The following is a 9,994-nucleotide window of genomic DNA, read 5'->3' on the forward strand; positions in this document are numbered from 1 at the left end:
GTTACAGTATGGGAGAAGTCTTTCCAGTGGGGCATTTATTGAACACATGAGATTGTTACAGTATGGGAGAAGTCTTTCCAGTGGGGCATTTATCGAACACATGAGATTGCACAATTGCAGGTGCTCCACTGAGATTAAATCTTTTGGAAGTTACACAGTGCTGTAGCTCTGCCATGGATGCAACAAATCACAGGGAAGGAGGGGGAAAGCAGAAGAACAGGTGGAACTCCAAGACAGTCAAATGAGAGTGCTACAGGGAACCGCAGAGTGTACAACTGCCAGGAGAAGCCAAGTGAGTATCTTACATGTCTAAAAAGATTCAAAAAATGTAAACATTACAGTCCATTTCAAAAGGGGCTAATAACAGCAAAATTCTGAAAGCTGGAAAAGAAAGAATAACAACATAATAACCGGAGAGCACTACTGCACAAAGCTCTGACATGTTAATAAGGTCAGCTTTTTCATAAAGTGTTTGAAATAAAAATAATTAAGAGAGGCTCCACAGCTGAAGCGTAATAAGCACAGAGGTAAGTACATAGTGGACACTGCCAAACACACTGCTGGCACTTCCATATCACAGTATGGTACTTAGGACTAGCTAGTGCTAGCAGGGCATAAGCTACAGAGGTACAGAAAAATCTCAGTGCTCATTTATTCGGCTAGAGAGGGACCTTTGGATACAGGCTTTGCAATCTTGTATATTTACCTAAGATAGGCCAGTATTAGGTTAAACACCATAAACTGCTCATTTGCAGTTATTTCTAGAGGGGGCTTTGGAATTTTCACTCCTTGAAAAAAATGTTGCTTTTTTTAATTACCAGCACATCACTTTCACACCGTCATTATATTTTTCGCAAATCAGGAGTAAAAGAGGAAGATACAGTATTTGTGGAGACATCAAATAGAGCTGGAGCATCCAGTGGCTATGACCCCTAGGTTTGTTTATTCTCTGTGCTCTCTGGAACAGCCTGTAGGCAAGATAACTTGCCCTGGTACTGGCAATAGCCTATTTCTTACACCATTCTTTCTAGAAGCCCTTTCCTTCCCAGCAATAAAACATAAGAAGGACCAGAGCCCCTTGAGAAAGAGGGCTTTTAGAAATGAGCTACTGTCAGAGCAATTAATCTAGTAATCACTCTTTTCTCCTCACAGGTCTGTAGCATTGCTTGGAAAGCAGGAGACCAGCAGTGAGATGACTGAATTACTTGGAGATATTAATCTACTTTCAGCTGCTATATTTCTTGGGCATTCATCTCTTCAATGTGGGGAACTTGCTGCAAGCAACCTGATGGATATATTCAGTAATTATGGCACTTTCAGGAAATTGCTGTGTCCTGCAGCAAAGGATGGAGTGCAGTATTTGGGCCTCTCCGTTCTTTTGAGAACATTGTAGCATGTCAAAAGTGGGCAGCTCTACTACAGAGCATCCCTCTCACAGGAGTACAGCAGAGCTGAGTCTTTTGTGCTTGTTTCGTAGAAATCGTGGATGGTCTCAGACCGAATGAGACTGTGAGCAGCAGTGCAACAGCAAGAGAAGGAATGTTAATGACCAGAACATGTGGGGACTCAGGGAGAAATATTTCAACTTCTATTCAAACCTTGTCATACAGCTGTGGGGCTCTCCTTGTATCATGCTCCATTACATACAGAATCTTAATGATCACTGAAGTTTGAAGTAACAAAAAGAAGTTATAGTCTATTTTCAAGCACATTTAACTCAAAGAGAAAACCCAACAGCTTCTGAAGTCTAGTGACAGAATTACAAGAAAGCCCAGTGTGAACAATGATGCAGGCAGGAAGGTATGACTAAAGACAAAGTCTGGGGGTTTTGTTCTCCAAAAGCAGAACAAAGGACTGTACACTCAAAGTACAAGGGAGTCAGCGAAGCCGAAACCACTGGGGATGAAGTGTCCACTCATCCAGCATTTTCAGATTTAGAGGACCGGGCAATTTAGTAAACCCCAGAGATGAGAAGACAGAATCATAGATGAATTCTTGCAGATTAGGAATCATGCCTGGCTGACTGCAGGAGCAAGAGAAGTAAAACACACAGCCCCAAAACACTGTCAAAGCTGACATACTTTAGAGAAGTGACATAAAATCCCAGAGAAAGAGGGAAGGGTATGTGGCTTGGGGCATCAACTGTTCTTTCAGAATATTGGAAAGGTGGAGAAAAGTCTAGAGACCTCAATCAACTTACTGAAGCATTTGATAACTTTTATTTTGGGGAAGGATACATGCATCTCATTTTCTGTTGCTTGAACATTCATTAGTCATTTGTCAGAAGAGTTTAAAAAGCAAATTATGCAGAAGCAGTCCAAGAAAAATATTTTTTCATCTCCCTTAGCTTGTGTGGTGGGTAAAGAATCCTGGAGTCAGAATGAGACTATCTTAAATCCTGATTTAACAAAATATAGGAGTTTTCATCAAAGAGTATGCGATTGAAGAGAAGCTTTTATTTGGTTCCAAGAGAGAATCTCAATGGGGTGGTTGTCTCCTCAGTCACTACAGCCTGTACTGTAATAACAGGAATTACTTTTCAGGCTGCTACACCACAGCAGATTTTGACCAGAATTTGGAGAGAGACAAATAATGGGACTGGTCATGTTCCCATTAAAATCTTCCATATAATTTCTACTATTTCAGAAAAAGTAAAATCACTCTGAAGACATCTGTAGTAGCATTTAAAGAATTCCTTTCACACCTAGTTCTATACCATTTAGTTCTGTTGATTGCAGTGGGGCAGTATAAGTGTTTCAGTCTTAAAAACAAAAACAGAATCAGGTCAACTTGTCTTTTTAAATTAATTATTCATTGCCTTTGCCTAGGGACTTACCATAGTTGAGGCCCACAAGCACTGCTGCTAACACCACAGCAGAGAGGCAGTGATTATGTATTGGGCCTTTAGGTCCATGGCGTCAGTAGATTATCAATGCTTCCACCTCCAGTGCTTTCAGACAAACCTTCATCTCTGGAAAGCACAGTTGCACTTATCCACATTATTTTCAAAATTGATTTCAAAGGATTCTGCAAAACATAATCTGAACACACGTTTAATAAGACATAAAAACAAATTAAGGCAACTATTGAAGAAGCGTATCTGTCTCTGTAGTTAAAGCCTACTAAATTAAATTTTAAAGAATTCACTCAGACTGGAAATCATATCACTGTGTGTGGGCACAGAAGAAGGCTCAGTAAATTCTGGCTCAGTGGGTGAGTCAGCATGAGTCATCAGCAGACATACCATCCTATGGTTATATGAATCCACAAGGTACATTTAGAAACATGTCACAGTAACAAAATAACACCATCCTCCTGCTTTTTGTCTAGATGACAACAATGACAGCCCCGACTTTCCTAAAATATTGTAGGAGTTCTCCGCTCAACATGTGGGGTTAGAAAAAAAAAAAAATCCCTCTGTTTAGCTATTTTCATTAAGCAAAGCTAACACAGATATGGTAAGCTGGTAGGAAAGCCTCAGGTTGTAAATAAAATAATTTAGGTAGTTGCATTACACTGACAAACAACTGAGCAACATCTGCTTATCAGGTGGATTTCGCATCACTTGATTGAAACATGAGGAGTTTTTTTTTTGCTCTTCCAATCTTAATTGTTTCCATCACTCAGAATTTCAAGTGGGTAATAGGATGCTATGACAAATGAAGTTATGTAGCTGACATCACCATCTGTGTAATAAGGAAAATCGTGTCAATTTTGTTCTGAAGGAGTTTTTAATTGTGGCATTTATTGAAAGACTCTGAATGCAAACTAGATGAGCATTTATAAGACTGAAACTATTGCTGTTTTCTTGTCTTCTACTTTTCTTAATTTCCAGGGAAAAGTTAAATTGTATACTCTATATTTCATTTTCCTCTGAAACAGATTTCATTTTCTTCCAGCCTGTCATTTCATATAGGATATATAATTACCCAAAATACCCCAACTTGTACAGCAATACAGGAAAAGCACATTTCATTCCTTCTCATATGAATTTTTAGAGAAATTTTTAGCTTTAATATATAGATTGTCTTTAACTTTGCTAAAGATTAGGGAAATTTCATCAGTCCTATGTCTGCACTTGGGATGCAGAGAATGGACTAAGAATTACTCATGAGTATACCTACACACAGCTATTTGACTGCCTGACCACCTCACAGCCCAGCCTGGAAACCCAATTCCCTGCCACGATTAGTCATCCACTTGAATCCCACTTACTGCAGTGATGCCACACAGATGCAGCCAGATTCACATCAGCTAATCTAGTTACAAAACAGAGGCCCTGGTTCTATCAGATATGTTAAAATCTGTGTAAACAGAAATGGCTTAACCTCTTCGTTTAAGCTGCAGACCCTTGTTTCTTGCTCTCCCAACAGCGTGGCAAATGCATTCTGAATTTGTTCTTTCATTATTCTGAAGTGAAGGATGTTTCCTGGATTTATTCCTGTTATGTTTTGGTTCACCAACTAACTCCTTTTCAGGGTTCTAGTTGTCTCTCCATCATGTACTTACTATTTCAGGCAATTAGTGCTGCTCTGCATTTGCTATTGCTGTGTTCTAGTAGGCTTAGTAAAAACTTGGGTTTGTTTGGACTTTTTTTAATTCTGTGAATTACAAATTAACTCCATACACTGCATAAAGAAGGGTACCCTTGGCAGTGCTGCTGACTCTGCCTGTTTTTATGAGGCTTCAGCCACAGCTGGAACTTTTCTGCTGGGGCCTTGGGCCCTGCTGAATGGAGCAGTGAACTTTAGTGTCGTTAGAACAGGTAACCTTTAGGCACACCTTGCAAAAGAATGCAGGCCCCTTGAAGGTTTTGCAAGAAGCTCCGAGGGCAGAGTGGTTTTTGAGTCTCAAAGGCACCATAATGTTGGACTTGGCCTTCCAGGCTGTAAGTACAACCACAAGGACAAAGTCAGAGTCCCATTTACCAAACATCAGTGCTGTTTACTCACTGGGCAGGCAGGGCTGACAAATCCCCACGCACAGCCCAAAGATTTCAGCACTTAACCCAGGCTGTAAATGAGATCGGTTAGCAACATATCTGTTAATAATGTCGAGCATGTCACAAAGAAATCTCACAAGGAAAATTAGAAATACTTTTATTCAAGTATGGTCACTCAATAATGCTATTTAGTAATAGCTTTACTACAAACATTTTAGTCAAAATCAAATCTTGCAGGACATTGCTGCTTTTTGACTGTAAACAGGGGAGAGTGGAAAACTGTTTCTCCCATGAAACTCATTATTGTACATATATATATATATATATATATATATATATATATATATATATATATATGCAATATACCTTTATGCACATGCATATACATACCTTTTTGGAACATATTCTCAGCACGTAGTCTTTCCACAGAGAGCAAATATTCAATATGCTTCATATATTTTAAGCTGTATTTTATACAAAAGTGTAAAGTAGTGTCTATTTTAGTAAACTCATTATCAAATGCTGCTGGAAGCAACACTCCATCTTCTGATAGCTTGCTCTTTCTTCAGTTTTCCTTACAGTTAAAGTGGGTTGATAAACACTAGATTAAATTATCAAAAATGAGGCAAAATCCTCATTTCCTTATGCTTTCTATCAGCTATTAAAACTAACATATTCTGTGATTTTGGGGGAGTTTATTTCCAAACTTGCTATGAGTAGGAGAACTCCTCTTTGGTAACCATACAACAGATTCAGAACAAAGGATTTTTCAAAGATTATTTCATATTTAACTGCAGGAGATTACATAAGAAACACTAATTCTTGAGTTACCTTTGAAAAAGGATCTCTCTGCCAGCACAGGCCACCAGAACCTAGAAGGAGGCACATGGAATTTCCTTTTCTTTCACCACAAGCTATCCCAGGAGAAACATCAAAACTGGAGTTCACAGGCTCACGCCTAAAAACGTCCAGTCACACCTCCAGAGAGAGAGCCCTTGTGAGTGAGTAATCCAGTGAGTAGGCCTACAAGAGGGAAAACCACAGGTTTATTTATCCCCTTTCTGCCCTTCTGGTGCATTTAAGAGCAAATCCCTGGGCTACATGGAACAGCCACTGTCCCAGCTCAGCATCTCACCTGCCTGGGCAGTGGAGACCCCCAAGTGCTCTGACAATCTCTGCTCACTCCCATTGAGGCTGCCTGGAATGGTGGGATGGCTTCATGTCCAGGTTTTTGGTATGTCCTGGGGTAAGAGCTGCTCCTCACTTCAGCTCCACGGCCATGGAATGTATCTGGCCTGAAAAAGCATCTCAGGACCTCAGTCCCCTTGAGACCACACACAGGGATCTGAACAGGGAAACTCCAGCTGCTGTGACCGACTAGCAGCATGACAGTGGAGGTGTTCAAGACGGCCTGCTTGGAGGTGTTCAAGAAGGCCTGCTTCAAGGCCTTCTTAAAATTTTCTTAAAATTCTTTATATCCTGTGTAGTGTTTTTCTGATTAAGTAACCCCTAAAGGCACTTCTGATGTCACTCTCTGTCTAAATAGACAGTGGATGAATTCAGCTAAGGAAATGCGTGCTTGTTCTGTATCCTTGTATTCTGTGTTCTTGCTGGAAAGGGACTAGTAAAGGCTTTTTCTATTCTAGCAACAGGCAGATTTCCTAAAATGAAACTGCTGAGTAATCTTGGTAATTTTCCAGTACATGCTACTTCATTTAATATAGTTTAGGACATCTTTTTTTTTTCATGGCTGTAGCATTTAGGTAACCATTAGCTAAGAGTTACTAATAGCATCAAACACTGTGAGCTCTGCCACGCAGACTACTGATACATTTGATAAATTGGATGTCAAGATCAGGCACAAATGCTGGTATTTCAAGTAAAAAAGACGGAAAGAGGGAACAAATGGAAGAAGGAAAGAAAGGAAAGAAGCAAGTGCCAGAGAAAATGATTGGACTAAAGTGTTTCATTAATCACTTTGTTACCTACAATGGCTTTTAACAAACACAGAAATATGTTAAATTGTTTTTCAGCATTCTTTAATTTTCCTTCTTTGTTGATAAAAAAGAAAATAAAATTTCTAAAAATAAAGCTGAAGTGTGACAGAATCAAATTATGTTTGTTCATTGACAGTGACCCACATACTCTGGCAATGTTCAGTGCTACTTCAAATTCTTTGCACAAATATATTGAGAATCTGACTCTCTTATAGCTCTCTATATAATTTGTTGACTATATGCATGTTTATGTAATATTTATTTCTATTCATATATTACATATTTATGTAATTGTGATGAAAATAAAAATCACAGATTTGAATTTAAACCAGTCAATGTTACTTGAGTTCATTTTTATGCATACTTTTCCCCCTTAAACCCGTGGAAGTAGTCACTGCTTAGCTCAGGCGGCTGCAGCTGCAGGCTGAGAGTGTAGAGGGCTGGAGTTGTCAGGGCACCGGAGATTCGGACGTGAGACAGAAGTGCGTGGGAGATGATGAGTCCCACAGCTCTGCAAGCCAAAAATAGCTAAATAAATGCCAGTTGTTTCATTTTCTCTTTCTGCACACAATATATAGACTGACTGTGGGCAGTGCTACTATCTGAAAAAAAAACGTTTGCAAGTGGCTGAGCTAGCTTTTATTGGGCAGAAAAGTGGGAGGCAGTGAGGAGGCAGCAGTAGAAATTGTGGATTTTCCATGCTTTGGAAAAAAAACATATAAAATGTGTGTGTGAAAGCTGCTGGGTGACACAGTGCATAGTGCTGAGGCAACATTGTTCTGCTTTCTGAACTGATTGATGAGCAGATTTGATATCTAGCAGTGGCGGCCATGGAACATGGTGAGCAACTTTGGAACAAAAAAAAATCCAGTGGGGGCAGGGGAAGAGGGAATACTGGCTACTCAGCATGGTCAGGATAAGCCTCTGGCTCAGTCAAAGACACAACTCTGTTCTTCTCCCAGTGAGAGTCTGACAGGGAATTGCTCTGTGGTGTAAGCACCGTCCTTCCTTAGATGTTACTAATGGTGCAAGCCAGCTAATGAAAGACCAGTGTGTGCTGCAATTGTTGCTTGGAAAGTGCAAGGGCACGGGGAAAAAAGAGGAAGAGGATATCTGTGAGGCTTGTGACAATGGTCACATTGGGACAATGAGGTGCGTGGGGTGGCAGAATTGCTTGCAGGACTGTCCTGCACTGCGCTGCTGGAGTTGAGTAGCCCTGAGACTTTCTCTGAGTGTGCCAATGCAAAGGATCTACCACTGAGGGCTTGGAAGCCAGGAGAGGTGGGCAGCTATGGAGCAGAGCTAGGGACAAGGACTCTTACAGAGTTGCTGCCAAACGACAGTGCGGTGGAAACCAATGCATGTAAAACTGCTTAATTATACAGTGCTTAATTATATATATTATACCTAAAAGTAGAGAACAATGAGTAGGAGTAGCCCATATGAGTTGGTTGCCTGCAAAGTAAAAAATTCCCTAGGTACTGTAGTTGGGTAAGAGAATTTCATCTTAGTTGTTTGTTTCTTCTTTTTCTTTTTTTGGAAACCTGAAAAGCTTCTCTGGTGAATTTGCATAGCCGTCAACTTGCTGAGGGTAATGCTACTAACTATGCTGCCAAGAGAAGTCCTCCCAAAAGACTAAAACCTGTGGGCTTTCTTTCTTTTCACATTACTGATTCATCGCTTGCTCTCCTCCCTCAAGACTTAGAGTACGTCACGACCTGACTGGAGGAGCTGCCTGTCATACTTCCAGTTAATCAATGACCTACTTTGTCATTGCAGTTCAAGCATGGGCTCAAAGAGAGGCTTTCTGCATCGAGTGAAGACCTGATCAATAACGGATATGAAGGACACGGCAGGGAACAGGATTGTGGGAGAGTGAATAATTTTTGCCAAATGCCATTTCATAGTACCTCCTCTTGCTAGTCTTTTCTATTTTAGGTACAACTGGATGTCATCATCCAGTTTTTTTTTTTGCAAATACAGATGTACAGATTGTGGAAATATACTATGCACTGAAATAGGAGACTTTCAAACAAATAGCACATCAGAAGGAAACACAACAAATTCTATTTCACTCCACGACATTTAATTGTGTGCATCTTTTTTGAGATAATGGCAAGGACAATGCAACCTGGCTGGCCTCAGAAACCCAAGAGGAAGAGTGAGCTGAAAAAAACTTTTCCTACTGGACTAACAAACGACAAGCCTTTTATGAAACTGTTTGGTAAGATTGTGATCACTTTTGGAAACAGACCTATTCATTTGTGTATTCTGTATCACAAACATGTAACTTCATTACAGAAAATACCACTTGTTACTTTTTAAGCACCTCTGCAAAACTGCCAAGAATAGAAGAGAAATTAATTGGGTTCTGCTTTGTCTCATCGCTAAGGGGATTACTATTATGCATCTATTACTTATATTATGCATAACATTAGATGATAGATAGATACATAGATAGATAGATAGATAGATAGAGTGATCTATGTTTCTAAAACCTTATTTAGCCAGTAGACCTTGGAATCTCACCAAAGACCATAACCACCCTTGCACAGGCACAGCTGAAGAACAATTTGACAGAGTTTCTGTTGTCGCTGTCAGGACAAGGGTTGAAAAGATCTTGAGTTTGAAATCTGGGCTGAATTTGGATGTTTCATAACTGAATAATGTCTTAGGTCTTAATTCATCTCACCTGGATGTAGGCAAATATCTGAATTGATAGAAGGGTAAACAGTAACCCTGAAGTCCGCATAAGGTTAGTCACAAGAGATGGACTGAGTCAGTGCAGCAAAGAAGATGTACTTCCTGAAGTATTTTTCCTAATATCAACCATCTTTCTGCTAATATCCATATTTAGGCAGGGTAACATGCAGTGCTGTCACAGGTGTCAGAAAAATACCGGTAATACCTGTAAAACAATGCATCAAAAGTTTTATATATTAAGACAAATGCTAATACCTTAGGCTAAGATCCTAAATGAGCATCTCAGTTTCAAGTTCTTGCCAGCAATGGGACATTTCGCAGAGTAATATTTCACAAAGAATGTATTGGTATA

This window comes from Motacilla alba, chromosome 3, assembly GCF_015832195.1.
Source record: "Motacilla alba alba isolate MOTALB_02 chromosome 3, Motacilla_alba_V1.0_pri, whole genome shotgun sequence".
In the NCBI taxonomy this organism is placed as follows: Eukaryota; Metazoa; Chordata; class Aves; order Passeriformes; family Motacillidae; genus Motacilla; species Motacilla alba.